General features: G+C 39.0%; 1 protein-coding gene and 2 long non-coding RNA genes across 3 annotated transcripts in view; 2 read left to right on the forward strand and 1 right to left on the reverse strand.

Annotated features, from left to right (window-relative positions):
- The window catches only part of LOC110159980 (SAM and SH3 domain-containing protein 1-like), a 151,069-nt gene that overhangs the window by 8,426 nt on the left and 125,758 nt on the right, over nucleotides 1-16,885 (forward strand). The gene's annotated exons all lie outside the window — the stretch shown is intronic.
- Nucleotides 9,031-10,059, reverse strand: LOC110159973 (uncharacterized). Its single transcript, XR_002318747.2, has 3 exons — nucleotides 9,940-10,059; nucleotides 9,305-9,510; nucleotides 9,031-9,227 (listed from the first exon to the last, which is right to left on the reverse strand). It is a non-coding gene; the product is annotated as an uncharacterized LOC110159973 (long non-coding RNA).
- Nucleotides 12,205-13,790, forward strand: LOC129410950 (uncharacterized). The gene is made up of 3 exons (XR_008633069.1): nucleotides 12,205-12,479; nucleotides 13,165-13,314; nucleotides 13,706-13,790. It is a non-coding gene; the product is annotated as an uncharacterized LOC129410950 (long non-coding RNA).

Genomic DNA, 16,885 nt, shown 5'->3' on the forward strand with positions numbered 1-16,885 from the left:
CTGGTTTAGTCCTCCTGGTTTATGAGTTTAGTTTAGTCCAGTGTTTAGTCCTGGTTTTATCCTGGTTTAGTTCTGGTCAAGTCTTAGTTCCATCAGTGATTTCTGACATGTAGAAGAGTGTGTAGCTGTGTCTCTGCTCTGACCCATCTCTCTCTCTCTGTGTGTGTGTGTGTGTGTGTGTGTGTGTGTGTGTGTGTGTGTGTGTGTGTGTGTGTATGTGTGTGTGTGTGTGTGATAAAAGTTTGATGGGGGTTTGTGTATCAGTGTACTTACAGTACGCTGCAGCGCTCGCTCTTCTGCTTGTGTACATCATCAAACATTGATCTGAAACTAACTCCGGTCAACAACACACATGAAACACACATGAAGACATGTTCACCTTTTAAGGCTGAAACTGTTGAAACTGTGTTGACTCATTTTACTCTCCGTTTTGATACTAAGGAACAGACTCGAATGTGATTTTCCACATTAAATAGTAGAACTTTCTTTTCTCTTCCCATGTGTGTAATATGTGTGTTGTATGTGTGTTGTATGTGTGTTGTATGTGTGTTGTATGTGTGTTGTATGTGTGTTGTATGTGTGTTGTATGTGTGTTGTATGTGTGTTGTATGTGTGTTGTATGTGTGTTGTATGTGTGTTATGTGTGTTGTATGTGTGTTGTATGTGTGTTCTATGTGTGTTGTATGTGTGTTGTATGTGTGTTGTATGTGTGTTGTATGTGTGTTGTATGTGTGTTGTATGTGTGTTGTATGTGTGTGTGTATGTGTGTTGTGTGTGTGTATGTGTGTTGTATGTGTGTGTATGTGTGTTTGTATGTGTGTTCTATGTGTGTTGTATGTGTGTTGTATGTATGTGTGTGTGTATGTGTGTTGTATGTGTATGTGTGTTATGTGTGTTGTATGTGTGTTGTATGTGTGTTGTATGTGTGTTGTATGTGTGTTGTATGTGTGTTGTATGTGTGTTGTATGTGTGTTGTATGTGTGTTGTATGTGTGTATGTGTGTATGTGTGTTGTATGTGTGTTGTATGTGTGTTGTATGTGTGTTGTATGTGTGATGTGTGTGTATGTGTGTATGTGTGTTGTATGTGTGTTGTATGTGTGTTGTATGTGTGTTGTGTGTGTGTATGTGTGTTGTATGTGTGTTGTATGTGTGTTGTATGTGTGTTGTATGTGTGTTGTATGTGTGTTGTATGTGTGTAATGGTCAGTGGTGCAGTAGGTTCATGTTGGTTCGTGTGTGTACTGGTCTATGTGCTCTTCTGTTTGTTCTAAACACTTTCAAAGGTTCACTTCTGTGCTGAGAATGGGACTGTTCTAGTGTCTTTATCCACTCAAATGAGTACTGTATTTTCCGGACTATTGAGTGCACCTGAATATAAGCCGCAGCAACGAAATTTGAACAAAATTTGAAAATGGTACATATACAGGCCACAGGCCCGGCGCCTCATATCGGCAGATAAGGCACTCGCCTGGGGCATCTAGTGGTGGCTGTCACCATATTTTCTTTAGCCTACCTACCTAAACTGGAATTTGCTTAAACATAATGTAACACATAACTCAGACTGGTGATCAGAACGACCGGGCCGGCCCCCACCCTCGGTCTTCAATTTCATCTGACACCCTCCTGTACGAGCCTGGGCCCAACCAAATGTTAACACGTTTTTATGGAGATGTCTACAGTCAAACCTCTGTTCACACTCTCTGTCCTGTTTATGAATTTTGAATTGAAAATCATAGTCTGTTTTCAGTGTTGGAGAGTGCATTTCACACTCAGACCTTCAGTAGTGCTCTGTCTGAAACAATCCACTCCTCAAGAACTATTTTATAGTTACCACTGTTGGGCAAGTTACTTTGAAACTGTAATGTGTTATTTATTACCTATTACTGTCATTTCAAAGTCATTCGTTACATTACAATATTACTGCATTTAAAATGTAAGGCATTACATTACTATTGCATTACTTTAAGTTACTCTCACCAAAATAACTTTTGCACTGTATATGGACTGAACCAGGACTAAACCAGGTCTAAACCAGGACTAAACCAGAGCTGAACCAGGACTAAACCAGAAGTGAACTAGGACTAAACCAGAACTAAACCAGAACTGAACTAGGACTAAAACAGGACTCACTGTGGGGACGGGCTCGAAGGTGACGCAGGAGAAAGGAGCGGCTCTGCTCCACACCTCACAGAGGTAAGAGCGGCTGTCGCCCGATCGCTCTTTATGGACCCTGCTGCTTGGGCTCACGGCCCTGATTTCAGCAACTATTTGCAGGTACCCGAGCCGGTGCAAGAGTCTGTTACAGCGCGTAACTTCTACCTTCCTTCAGCGTGTCCAGAAGTCCAACTTTTTGTGTGATGGTTTTGCATCTTCCTCTGCCTTTTGGGTGCGAGCGCAGGAGCCTTTGTCGGTGCAGAACGTTTCGTCGACGTTGTGGGTTTCGTCGGGGAGAAAACTTGCAACCGTACAGCACTTCAGAATCACACTGCTAGAGACTGAACATGTATTTAAATTTGGCAGCTGAACACATTCTGTACTGTACAGTACAGGAGACAGGAGTCCCTTGGCCAGTCAGGACGCAGCGGGAGGAACACAATACACATTCATACAATGTAAAAAAAAAACAGGGCATGCAAAATTGCAAAAAAAATAAAAAAATCTGCGAAACAGCGAGACCGCGAAAAGTGAACTGCGATAGAGGGAGGGACGAGTGTAAACCAGGTCTAAACCAGGTCTAAACCAAAACTGACCCAGGTCTAAACCAGGTCTAAACAGTGTGGAGTTCTTTGTCAGTCCTTTCTCCCGCGGTTACCTGAAGGTCTACACGGCTGCGTCTCTGGCGTTTCACCGCTGCTGATATCGCGGTGATTTTAGCGAATTTGTATGAAGAAAAACCCACCACGTTAATCCAGGTTAAAAAACATTGTAACGCGCGTTACTCACATTTGTACCAAGTAAAATATTACTATTTTTTCCCCTGTAATGCCTTACATTACTGCGTTACAGCAAAAAGTAATGCATTACTGTAATTTGTTACTTTTATAACGCGTTACTCCCAACACTGATAGTTACATTAAATACAGTATAAAGAGCTGTGGAGATTCTGTGCACGGAGAAGTGAGAAGAGGAGGGTGCGGTGCACGGAGAAGAAGTGAGGAGCACTGGGGCGATAAACCAGGACTGTTTGTCGGGACGAGCCTGAAGGTAGACTGTCAGGTGACCGCAGGCGAAAGGACCGCGCTGGGGCCGATGCTCCACACTGCACAGGGCTCAGCTCCACGCCGCACGGAACAGTGGGGCTCAGTGCAGCTGTTGCCCAGTCACACTTTGTGGACACTCACTCTCACTCACTCTCTCTCTTGCTCTCGCTCAAGTCCAAGATTAGACCTGGTGTAGTCCTGGTTTAGTTCTGGTTTAGACCTGGTTTAGTTCTGGTTTAGTCCTGGTTTAGTCCTGGTTCTGCTCCAGATGCAGTTTGCTGCTTTGGCTGGTTCTCTCTGTGACTGTCCAATCAGCACTTCCTGTGAATGAAACAAAACACAACTCCAGGTCTGATTGTGACGAGGAAACGACGTTAGAACAAACCAAAAAACAGTTTAATGTGGGCCTTTAAAGACCACCACACACTACAGGGTTTTTCTGTCTTAAATGATTTTTAAATGTGTGACAAAAAGAGCACACCACAGACACGAGGAGACTCTGATGAGACTTAAAATCAGTGATCACAAAGACTGCAGTGGGATCTGTCTGTGCACACAGGATATAAAGTTGTGAGGCTGTGATGGCGTCAGGTGTTTCCTGTCTACAGTCGCTCTGACACTCTGAAGTGTTCAAAGATCAGACTCTACACTTCTAGTTTAGATACAAGTCAAACTGTGTTATTATTATTCGTGAAATGTGGAGCAAAACTTGATCTCAGATTAGTGATATTGTGCACTGTGTGGATGTAAACAGACACACGAGAGGAACTACTCTCACCTTTTGACTTTTAAACAATGCCTCAAACTGGATTCACAGTGCTGTTTTGTGGAATGAGGTCATTATTTGAGGAGGATCATTTCTATGAATAATGTGGATGAGATGCTGCACTTTAAATTTAACCCTTTATAAGAGGTGATTATTTTATTTGAGTTTGTGTGTTGTGTCTCTGTGTCCGTCACTCCTCTGTCCCTGACGCTCTGTTTTATTGACTGTTACTAGGTCTGTAACAATAATCAGTAAATCAATTAATTGTATGATAACTTTTAACAAGCTCGATAACTTATCCAGCCGCAATAAATTCTATTTGTATCTGTGAGATGAACATGAAGCCACAACACAAGCTAGCGCTGCAATCAGAACCAAAACAGTTCATCTCCATGTGACAAAACAAGCCACCATGCCAAATCAACATTAGTGAGTGGGACACGTCTCAACGGCCACATGTGTCAAATGCAGAGAGCGCAAATGACGAGAAGAAATGTCTCAAACCCCAGCAGCCGACATAAACCCAAACCTGAGTGACAGAACTAGCCCCGCCCCTGGGACAGCCTGAAAACCACTGAAATTCCACAAGACACCGACATGATACCAGACAGGACAAAGACTCCTTCACAGCGAAATAACATCCTGTGTTGAGAGTTAATACAAACATTTAAAGGACCAAAATGACGAGGCAACAGCAGCAGCCACAGAGAGAAGAGCTACAATATTCCAGTGTAAATCAATGAATTAAATCACTTTTAAGGGCAATTTTGTAACAGAGACTTAAAGGTTGTATGGAGGATTTTTTTTTTTGTTTTTTTTGTTTCAAGTTGTCAATGATAGCATTATAGAGGTGCAGTAGCCTTGTAATTATGACGACCAAAAAAAGAGAAATAAAAATTCATCAACTCTGGATGTGGTGGGGCTAAACATTTGCCAATAGATAACGACACTGCCTCGTTATCTGTTAGCTGACAGGCTGTCAATCAATCTCCCTACGTTTCTAGCGTAACTGACTTGCCTGCGCGCCGCCGGTACGTGGTTTACGTACGCCTGTCACGCAGTCCACAGACGCAAGCCGCACAGACGCTGTTTACTCCACCAACGCAACAGTTCTTAGCGGCTTTTTTTTGACCTATGTCTTCCTCGCAGTTAGCACAAAGTTTGTTGCAATGGCGACAAGAATCCAGGAGCAGTTCGCCGCAAAAGAAAGTCTGTTTTTGAGGTCGCTGAAAGAAGAAGACAAGGGGAAAAGCAGCGAAGCCAAACTAAGGTGATTCTTGAAGATTCATTCCAGCGATGGCGCAACTGAAGCAGACGCAGGGTCTAAAGACTGAAGCACTGGTCGCCAAATTACTCCTGGACAGGAAACTTCTGCTTATTATGAAAACGTACTTTATTTCCAAGAGCTAGTCAAAACGTTTTTCAGGACACGAAAGCGATATCCTATGTCTGAAAACGTAATTTTCAAGGCAAAGAAAGAGTCCGCATGCTGCTGCGTGTTGTAGCTAGTTCATTCGCACGGAATCTCCGCGCACTCTTCTCTGCACCCCTCTCCTCTCTCCTCTCTCCTCTCCTCTCTCCCTGCTCCGCTCTTCTCCCTGCTCCTCACTTCTCGTCCGATAACTAAATGTCCGTGCCCCCTCCCCCCGCTCCTCACTTCTCCGTCTTGCCTAACCAACACTGTAGTTAGTTGTTTACAAGTCATGTGCAGCACCGGCTGTAAACAAACCTGTTTCTGGCGTAAAGAGGAGGCGGGAGGAGGCGTTTCTACGTAGGAGCTGTAGAGGAGGGGGGGGTTTCACGCATGCGCAACATTTGAAAAAGGACAAACAGTCGCTGGATTTCTCGTTCCTTGGAAAATCCTCTATACAACCTTTAATAATCAATTTATTGATTGTTTTGGTTATGTTTGGTTCAGAAATGGTTTATTCAAGTGCATTTTTGTGAACAAGTCCTCGCTGTAAACCAGACACATGAGGCTATTTTTATGTTAATAAGTCTATTTTATTTGGGCCTGTTGTTTTTCTTGTCTTGAAGTTCCTGTGTTAAATGTTCTTTAGAAAGTCAAATTTATTGATCTTTGAGAGTGTGTATTTGCATTTTTATTCCATGGTCTTTATATTAGCTGAAATTGGTCTCAAAATGTCAATATTATTGATTATCGCAATAAATTCTAGGTCTATTAATTGTCCAGCAAAATCTGTTATTGTTACAGACCTGGCTGTTACTATAGCGCAGCTGATGTTTGGTGGTTATGATCTGACACTGACATGCACACACTTCACAATCACATAAAGACACAAAGTTGGGTCACATCTCCCTGAAGTTGGAGAGAAGAAATCCCTGCTAAACTCAGGTAAATCCTCCTTTAGTGTGTGGCTTAAGAAAAACAAATCATTTTTTAATAACTGTCAGAGGCACACACTGGAAGAACTCATATCCTACTGTTATTTAGGTCATTTGTTTCTTTCATGAAATATGTTAAAATATGACTCCATCTTGTATTTTATCTCCACATTTGTGCGTTTGGAGAATGGGTCTTCCTCCGGAGCCGGTTACATCCTGATGCAGAGGATTGCATAATGCCTTTTCCATATTCATGTCAGCGGAGCTCATTTGGTTTCTCTCCTGGTGGACGTGTTTCTCTCGTTTTCTTTTTACTTTCACAGATTCTCAGGTGAAGTCTGAGCCTAAAGACGCTTCAGTCGCTTTTATCAAGTCATTAATTCTGCGCCCCAAAGCAAATCTCCCCCATTATGTTAAAAAGAGGTTTTTGTCAAGACTTTAAGCTTTTTAGTGGATTTGTAATGAGGGACCTGGGTTAGACCTGGTTTAGACCTGGTTTAGACCTGGTTTAGATCTGGTTTAGATCTGGTTTAGACCTGGTTTAGACCTGGTTTAGACCTGGTTTGGATCTGGTTTAGATCTGGTTTAGACCTGGTTTAGACCTGGTTTAGACCTGGTTTAGATCTGGTTTGGATCTGGTTTAGATCTGGTTTAGATCTGGTTTAGACCTGGTTTAGATCTGGTTTAGATCTGGTTTAGATCTGGTTTAGACCTGGTTTAGATCTGGTTTAGACCTGGTTTAGACCTGGTTTAGACCTGGTTTAGACCTGATTTTAGATCCTGGTTTAGACCTGGTTTAGACCTGGTTTAGATCTGGTTTAGACCTGGTTTAGACCTGGTTTAGATCTGGTTTAGACCTGGTTTAAGACCTGGTTTAGATCTGGTTTAGACCTGGTTTAGACCTGGTTTAGATCTGGTTTAGACCTGGTTTAGACCTGGTTTAGACCTGGTTTAGACCTGCTTTGGATCTGGTTAAATGCTGATTTTGTGTGCTATAGTCCTGATTAGGTTCTGGTTCAGTCCTGGTTTTGACCAGTTTCAGGCCTGGTTTTAATCCTGGTGTTGTCCTGTCTTAGTCTTTTGACTGTCTTAAATCTTGTTTTTGCCCTGCACCTGTCCAGTTTGTCCCGGTTTATCGTGGCAGTTGAGTCGTGTTTAACCTTATATCCTCGTCTCCATCCACTTCTGTCATATTCAGTGTTTTGTCTTTGTTTGTTTTTCATGTGTTCATCTCCTCAGATTTTCCACTGAGCTGCAGTAGCAGGTCCTGAATTAAACCCAAACCAGGTCAGAGTGTGTTCAGGTTTGGGCTCGAGGCGTGTCTGTGGTGAGCAGCTCTGATACAGAGATGCAGATGTGAGAACACATGTGCTTACTCCTTGTCTTTAGTCGAGTTTTCACTGTTAAATAAGAATCATTTCAGAAGCAACTTTATCTGCTTAAAAAGACAATTACTTTTTGTTTAACATTAGATTTTAGTGTCTGGGGTGAAGGAAGTCTGGGAGTCCCGGCTTAGACTGCTGCCCCCGCGACCCAGCCCCGGATGAGCAGAAGAAAATGGATGGATGGATTAGAATTTAGATTTTAAGATTCTCTAGCTCTTTAGGTTTATTGTTTTTAGCAAACCTTCATAAATTATATATATATAAAAATGGTGTAAATGTGTTGTGTTACAGTTCATGCCTCATGTCTCAGACGCACTAACACACACACTCCACAACTTCATCTTTTCAGACTTCAATCTTGTAACTTTTTAATTGCACCAATTCATCTTTTTAAATCCAAAAATAAAATTTGTTTAAATTGTCTGTGGAAGGTTTTAGATCAGATTTGAGGTTTTAATTGGCCCCGAGTGTCTCAAACTCGTCTGTTATTATAAAAGTTGATTTGTCGTTTGTAGTTTCAGACGATCAGGTTTCCACGGTGACGTTCACTGTCAAACGTGTCACTGTGTTTTTTTTGCCATCCCACCTGGCCATGTTTTAATCCTCTAAAAATAAAATATATATATTTTGCTACAGTTATTGCTTTATTTTTGCTACTGCACATTTCTTTTGGCCTGTGGAGGAAAAAAAGGGAACCACAACTCTCTCCCCATCCTCCTCCTGTGCTCTTAAACAAGTACTGTTTAGTCCATTTTTATTTTATTTTTGGAAAGAAGACAATTTCACTAATGGTGCTTCTTCTATGGTGTTAAAAGTGTTTTACTTACATGCTAAACTTTTTGATGTGTTTGCATAACTTTAACTGTTGGTGGTTTGTTCCATTCTGTTATAGTTTTGAAAGAGAATTGTGATTGGTGATGGTATGTTTCATATCTGTATTCTCTTGGGTGTGTTCATTTGTTACATAAAATACCACTTGTCAGTCCTGTTTTATGCCCTGTTATGTATGTGTGTGTGTGTGTGTTAAACATATATATATGTTGCTGCTTGTATTTGTCAGACAAATTAAATACTACATAATCTTCTTTAACTAAATATCAAGTGTTTTCAAATGATGGTTTCATTTCAAATACTGAGTGAGCGTCGGCTGAGTCTTAAACAGGTAAGAAAAGGAAAGTAAAAGAAAAAGGACAGTGAAAGTAAACCAAATTAAGTCATAATAATCATGTTTTAATAGAATTAAATCACATGTAATCAAGGTCAAACTAAGTGTTTGGTTGTTTTACAATTAGTTGAAATTTGATCTTTATTTTCATATTTTGTTTAGCTAATTGTCAGAAAACAGATTACTCATTTATGTTACTGGTGACAGGTATGATTATTTGATTATAAAAACACACATCTGAAGACTTCTTTGTCAAAATGATTAATCGTCATTCATCTTGATTCCAAACTCTGTAGAGGTTGTGTGATGAAACCGGAGCAAGGCCTCTAATTGTATTTTTTATTAGGGTGTTTCTCATTGGCGCGCTACAACAAAATATCAGAATTAAATGTCACAACATTTTTACACATTTGCTTTAAAATAAACAACTTCATATACTCACTCCGTGCTCAAAATCTGGTCGGTTGTTTTGTGGCTCCTTGTTTTTATGCTCAGAACCTGGTAAGTTGTTTTGTGGCTGCCTGTTTTTATGCCCTTGATATTTCATATTGCGTAGAAACAGAAATCCCACAGCTCCAAACGCCGCCGCCGCAACAATCACAGTGTGTAGGGGCATTGTTGTCCTAAGGCTGTTATGACCTGAGTGAACTGAACATATTAAAGAGGTTAAAGAAGTTAATTAATTTATTTATTTATTCATTTATTATTATTATTATTTTTTTTAAAACAAAACACAAACACAAAAGGCTAACAGCAGCTGCCCCACAAAACAAGCAAGATGAACAAAGTATGCAGATGATTATTCACAAAGGGGCGCAAGCACCTGACAAGTCCAATCTTTAAAGCAAATCCAATTCTCTATTGAGAAGATAAAACATCTTTTGGTCCCAGTGATGAACCAATAACTTGCTTCTTTTTTATCAGTAGACAATCAAAACAAACAGTATCAATATCAAATGAAAATGTTACACAACAGGTTGAAAGTAGATTTTAAATTTCCAAACATATACATACTTCTTATTTACTGTATATAGGTTACGCTATATTTTACACATTTAGTTTAAATTGTGAACTTACAAGAGGGAATCCCACTGAGTTTGTTAGAGTCTGGTGTGCGCAGGTTGTCCTCGGTGTCTCTTCTTTATCTGAAGGTGAATCCTCTGCTGAAAACAGTGTTATAACAGGGCTGACTGGTTTCAAATTGCCAAAAACAATGATGACGATAACATTTAGGTAAGGATGTTTGTTATAGTTTTGGTTTTCGTGAGCAGTTTTCTTTGTTGTGTTGTCATACCTAGCAAAAACATTCTGGGGCTTGCCCAGCACATACTTTCTATTTAACAAGTCAGAGATTTACCAGAAGTGTCATTTCTAATTAAATTAATTAGTTCTTAAACATGTTGACGTGATCATGAGGTTAAAAAAAAACAAAAAAAAAACACTGACATTGGAGATGAGATGCTGGAATAAATGATAAAAATGTAATGACTGAATTCTGTACATTATAAATTGTATAGAAGAATTATCAGACTACGTCACTTGCACCACTCAAACTGGCCATAGAATAGAATAAAAAGCTGTTGAGATCAGTACATAAAAAGTTGAGATCAGTACATAAAAAATATGCAGCTAAACTCATTTTACTCATGGAAGTGCTACACAGACACATCACATCAGATCTGAAAATATGCAAATGAAAAGTAAAACCGGTTTTGGGGATGGGACAAGATCTTGTGCCTCAAGATTTTGTGAGAAACTTCTTGACTTCCAGAAGGTTTAGATCTGTACAGACATGTTTTTAAATCTGATTCTTGTGTTAGTTTTTGTCAGTTCAGATTTCAGTCTTTTTGTAAATTCTTCTGGACATGTTTAAAATCTGAACTCTGAACAGAATTAAAGCACAGATGTAATCACAATGCTTTGCCAGAAAAAAAATGCAATTAGATATTTTCCCAAATCTTTCAGCCCTGTTTTTCCATTTATTCCCTCTCTCTGCTTGCCTCTCCTCAGTGATGGAGTGACATTTGCAGCTGTCAGTGGTACATGTGGGCCACTCCTCTCACAGTCTACCCCAGGGCGATATAATGTCCACTTTGAAATCTAACTATCTGTGTGTCTGCGTGGTTTCTTATTCTGTGTAAAAGCTGCTAACTCTGTAGTTTCGACCTCTATAAACATGTTCTGAAATACACGGTTTAACAGTCACGGTTACACACATGGTTAAAAGTTAAACAGTCTTCTTTCAAATGTGAATGGTCCTGGACAGGTTTTGCATAAACATATGAAATAAAAGACATAAAATAATAATAAATCAAATAATAAATGCAATAAAAATGAATTTCCTTTGGGATAAATCAAGTATGTATGTATTTATATCTTGCATTTGTGCAGTTACAAGTATTAGCATTTCTAAAAATAGAACTTGAAAAGGCATTCTTACTCTGAGCACCATCTCCTCTCCACAGATCTGACCTGTAACTTTGTCTGGTGTTGTTGTTGTTTAATATACTGTACAAAGACCAGAGGTGGAAAGTAACTCATTTCAAGTAATCACAATACTGAGTAGATTTTTGGGGTAACTTAGATTTTTTATTTTATTTTTTTTTAACTTATACTATATGGAAAATAATTTGTTCCACTAGATTTTGAATTTTAAATGCCGTTGAATTTCTCACTTTGATTTTTTTTAGTTTTTTTTACTTTGAAAAAAGATGTTTGAATTATTTTTATTCTGAATGGCAGCTGATGAAATTTGAAATGTACTTTTTCAAAGTGTTTAAAATTCAATATATACAAAAACACCTTTTGAATATTTAGCACAAATATTTTCAAGTGCTCAAATTCAGCAGTCAAAATTCAGAATGTAAAATTTGCAGTGAAAAAAATTCACAGGAAAGATCCAAGAGGCCCAGGCCTAAGGAATTGCTCCAAAATGATCTGATCTATCCCATCTCATTTAGTAACAAATAGGAAATGGTGCAGTGAAGCGATCTGACTGGACAGAATTTGCTCCACCCAGACCCAGAATATTTAAAAGGTGAATTTTTTATTTAGAATTTGAAACATATTGAAAAAGTACACTTAAAATGTCAGCAACTAAAATTCTGTATAAAAATAATTAAATTTTCTTTTTTCAGAATAAAAAAAAAAAAAAAGTGAGAAATTCAGTGATATTTAAAATTCAAAATCTAATGGAACAAATGATCTTCCAAAGCACTGGTGCTGGCACTAAAACATTTATAATCATGTAATTGTGATTAATTACTTTTAAAATCACATGAGTCCTGAGTAAAACACACGTGCCAGTCGTCTCAGTCCACAGCTGTCTCAGAGACTGGCTGTGTCCCAATTCGAGGGCTGCAGCCTCCGAAGGCTGGTTTTAAGGCCGCATACGTCACTTCCGGTGAAAGAAGGCCTGTCCCATTTCATTTTTATGTCATGCAGCCTTCAAATGCAGCCCTAAAACCGGCCTCGTTTCCATGGAAATGGGGCCGCGAACGGAGGACACATCCGAGTATCCTTCGCAGCCTTCAGTATCCCAGCATGCACCGCGCGGCGCCAGTCACATGTTCGAAAACACGGAGCAAAAAGCCGGTCCCGAGAGCGGAGAAAAACATGTGAGTAACACTTTTAACTTTAGGAAATCATTACTAACACAACTGTAAACGTAAAATACGACCATAACTCCCACAAAACTGTCAAATAAGTTTGTTTTTAACTGCGTGAACCGCGGAGTTTTGAGCTAAAGTTTGCCTAGTAATGTGCAGCTAATGCGATGAAAATTGAAAAGTCCGCTCAAACTTTCATATTTGGACACATTTCCATCAAACACTCATCATGTTTTTACTGTTGGGGAAAAAAGCCCACAGAGTGATTTAAAGAAGCAACGAGGAGAAAACTCCACGTTTTCACGGACAGTGTAAACATGTAAACAGTGGTCAGTGTAGCTCGGAGTTAAGATGAAAACACACATTATTTCATACATTCAACTGAAAAAAGACTCAGTCTGACTCTATCAAAGCTCATATTTACTTGTAAATCACATAATATAAGCCTCCAACGTGTGCATTTCATTCAGGGAATACATTATCTGCTTTTAACAATCCGTGCATGTTTGTAAAGTGAGAGAGTATATAATATCCTGCCTGGACAGGTCAGATTTATGATGGACATGAGGCTCGTTTAACAGATTTGTGCAGACACTGGTGTATATGATGACCCGACGTTCTGTTTGGTCTGTCACATCTAATGTTATAACAATGAGAAATCTGTTTTACATGAATTTTCTTTTCTCATCTGTAGCCTCCTGTATGAGGACACGACACACTGCAGGGGCCACAGAACTGTTGGCTGACAAGATGCTTGTGATTCATAAAATGGGTCAAATGCAGATGACAAAGTAAAGCCAACACTGAGCTGGAGGTGCTGACCCAGACTCCTGCCAACGATTAGGTATGGGGCATGTTACATTGAAAATTGTACTAATAAAAAGAGCTGCAAATGAATCATGCTTATGTTGAAATTATGATTTAAATTGTGAAAATATGTATTTCTCAAATGTGTGGGATTCCTCTATTCATTTAGCTGTTTCAGATATAAACTGCCTTTGAATCTGAATGTACATCAAAGTTTAAGTTCAACGTTAAAATAGTTTATTGTCAATTCTTCATACGAAAAACATATAAAGAATCGAAATTGTTTTTCTCACTTCCTTGTGTATAAATAAATAATAATAAATGTAAATAGTGCGGAGGGAGTCCAGGTGTTCTTTGGGCTGCATGCTCTGTGAAACTTATTTTCCTCTAATAGTTTTGTAGTGTTCTTAATGTGTGTGTCATTACAGGTTTCACTCTGCAGGACAGAACTTTGAATCAATCAGACGCAACAACCATTCTGCTCTTCCTCCTCCAGAAGACGAGAGACACATCAGACTGAGTGGTCCAAGTCCACGTCCATGTCTCCAATGTCCATGTCTCCACTGTCCATGTCTCCAATGTCCATGTCCAGAGTCTCTGAGGAGCAGGTCCAGAGTCTTCATATGATCTGAACAAGTGTGTGAGACAGAAATGAAACATCTGCTCATAAGTGTTTCTGAATGTTTTTCAGCCTGTACTGACATTTGATTTATGGTGAAATGTGCCATTTATTTGGTGTCTCTTTTGATAGTAACTAATTACATGTACTATAAGAATGTACTATTCTACTGCAGATAAGCTGTGGTATTCCCACATGATCATATCTGGCAAAGATAATTTGTTCATTTTTGATTGTCACTTGCTTCAACAAAAAGGGAACACAATGAGATTTACTGACATACAGCTGTTTGTACTAACCTGGTAATGCAGTGTGTGTGTAATGGGTTTAATATTTGACTTCATATTATGATAAAGTATTTCCAGACGTTCCTTGGATTGTTTAATAAATCATCTTTTCTCAGGAGAGATGTCTTTCTTTCTTTACAAACTGACTGTATAATGTAATCCCTGGTCAATATAAAAATCCTTAATAATGATAATATTTAGTAATACATATCTCATCACAGTTTTTTTTTAAGTTTAAGATAATTTAGTCTATTTAAAATGTATCCCTTAAATATAGCCGTTTTGTTTTGCAAAAGTTAAACATACATTTTCGGTTTTGGCCATAAGATTTGGATGCGAATTATTAAAATAATTTGGTCACAAAATCCGACAGTTTGATGACCTGTGCGTATTCTTTTTACTGATCCGTGTGCGTAATCTGCGCGGAGCGTGTTAGCATTAGCATTAGCGCTAGCAGCGTCCCTCGGTTGCTAGGCGACAGGGGAGCGGCTCCGAGGTCTAGACCTGTCCCCATTTCCGCAACGGCCTGGTGGTCCGCGAGGCCAGTTCAAGGGCTGCAGCCTTCGCGGCCGACGAAGGACCCAGCCTTCGCAGCCTTCGGAGGCTGCAGCCCTTTGAATTGAGACACAGCCATCTGTTCCCTACTCAACCGGCAAACCCACGTAACAGCATCGCCTGCTCTGATTGGCCAGTGCTCAGAGAATATGCAGATTGTGTTTTAAAATGATTAATTATTGAATTAATCTGTATATTCTTCAGCTTTAACCTGTTTGATTTATGTAGAATACTGATGCCATTGCAAATAACTTAACTAGTATGCTGAGTAGTACTTTTCATGTGTACTTTGTACTTTTATGTGAATACAACTTTGGAAGCAGTACTTGTAATTGAGTAGGTTTTTAGCCTTTTAACTCTACTTTTCCTTGAGTGCAAATTTGCTGTACTTTTTACTCCGATAAATACATAGGTTTTTATACTATGTTGAAATTAATATCTAAAATAAAGTTAAAGATGCATTGTGTAACTGGTGGAGGGTCCATCAAACGCTTTTCTCCCTGGAGATATTGCTTCATCTGGAATGTTCCACAGTGTGGCATTAAACCTTTCTATCTTCATAGAGACCAAACCAGGCCAAGTTACAGGTCAGATCTGTGGAGAGGCGACCCCACTCACAGTCACAATGTCTGTTTTTCGAGGTATTTTTGACACATAAAACCACCTGTGATTGAATAAATGTAAGGTAGAGCTGTTTAATGTCACACTGCGGAACATTCCAGGCAGAGCAACAACATCTCCATAGAAACAATTAGCTGACCGACCAACCACGAAGTTACATAGTGCAAGTGGAATGTGTTAAGTGTAAAGTGTACTATGTTCTAGGGGGAAAAAATGTCAGCCAAGTCATGAAAGTGAAAGCAACAACCTAAAGCATCTTTATTATTGCACATGTCCTGATTAATATTTAACATGCAGATTTATAACATCACTGCACTTTCCCCTTGAACAGTTTTGTCTTCAGATTATTCAGAGTATTAAAAATAAAATATAAACAATTACATGAATCACTTCAAATATGTGCAGTTTACACATAGAAAGTATTTTAAAGGCATAAGTGTTTCTTCTTGTGGGTGAACTCTCACTGTCCAACTCTCCAGACACGGTGTGGGTTTAGCATGAGCCTGGAGCCAGGGTGGTTCATGTGCAGTCCACTGGGAGCAGGATGAGTCCATGACGATGTTTGGTCAGAGGCACAGTCATCAGAAATATATTGGCTGTAAATTAAATGTTAAAAATGCCACCTTCATAATTGAAAAAGGGACATGGGGACAGTAAACACCACTTATAAAGTTTTTTCTAAATTACTTGTTTTGGATTACCTTTGATTATTGGATTGTTTTTGCTTTTCCTTTGCCAGGTTCTGGTTTACTGTTGAGCATGTAAACTCCCTGTAACAATAAAGTCAAAAGTTAAATTTTAGAAGTAAAATATAAGACATAATTATGAATACTTACGGCAACCACTGCACCCATACCCACTGCACCCATAGCAATTACAGTAGGGGTGGATATGGTCAGGACACCTATCGTAATAGTCATAACCAGGTCCTTTCTAAAAAATATATATATATAATAATTTGGTATTAAAAATATTGATATAATATATTAGGTATGGGAATCTATGGGTGTTTCACAATTGACACAATCTATGGGTGTTTCACACTCTGAAGCTCACAAACAGATGCAGGATCAGTGCATGTTTGTTTTACTATAAATACATTTGACCATCTCTGACAAGGAAAAATGTTTACACTGCAACCTAACAGCGCCACAGCTCAAAGAGTCGTGTCTGAAAACTCTAATGTGAATGAAACAAAGCCTCATAAGTCGTGAACAGAGAGATGTCCCTGTAGGTCTCTGTGTGACAGTGGACAGCTGAGATCTGTACAGGCAGAGCACCAGCTTCAATTAAACGTAACATTTAAATTTATTGGTGTATCAGGTTTTATTTGTTTGGCTTTTTTTTTTTGCTAGAACTGATGATACATCTACAAGACTATTTTTCCCATCCCTATTATATTTATTCTGTCTCAACTCTTATATATATATATATATATATATATATACATACACTGTTGGGCAAGTTACTTTAAAACTGTAATGCGTTATTTATGACTTATTACTGTCATTTCAAAGTAATTCGTT

Source organism: Boleophthalmus pectinirostris, unplaced genomic scaffold, assembly GCF_026225935.1.
Source record: "Boleophthalmus pectinirostris isolate CB_2022bp ecotype Guang Dong unplaced genomic scaffold, ASM2622593v1 HiC_scaffold_10, whole genome shotgun sequence".
NCBI lineage: Eukaryota > Metazoa > Chordata > Actinopteri > Gobiiformes > Gobiidae > Boleophthalmus > Boleophthalmus pectinirostris.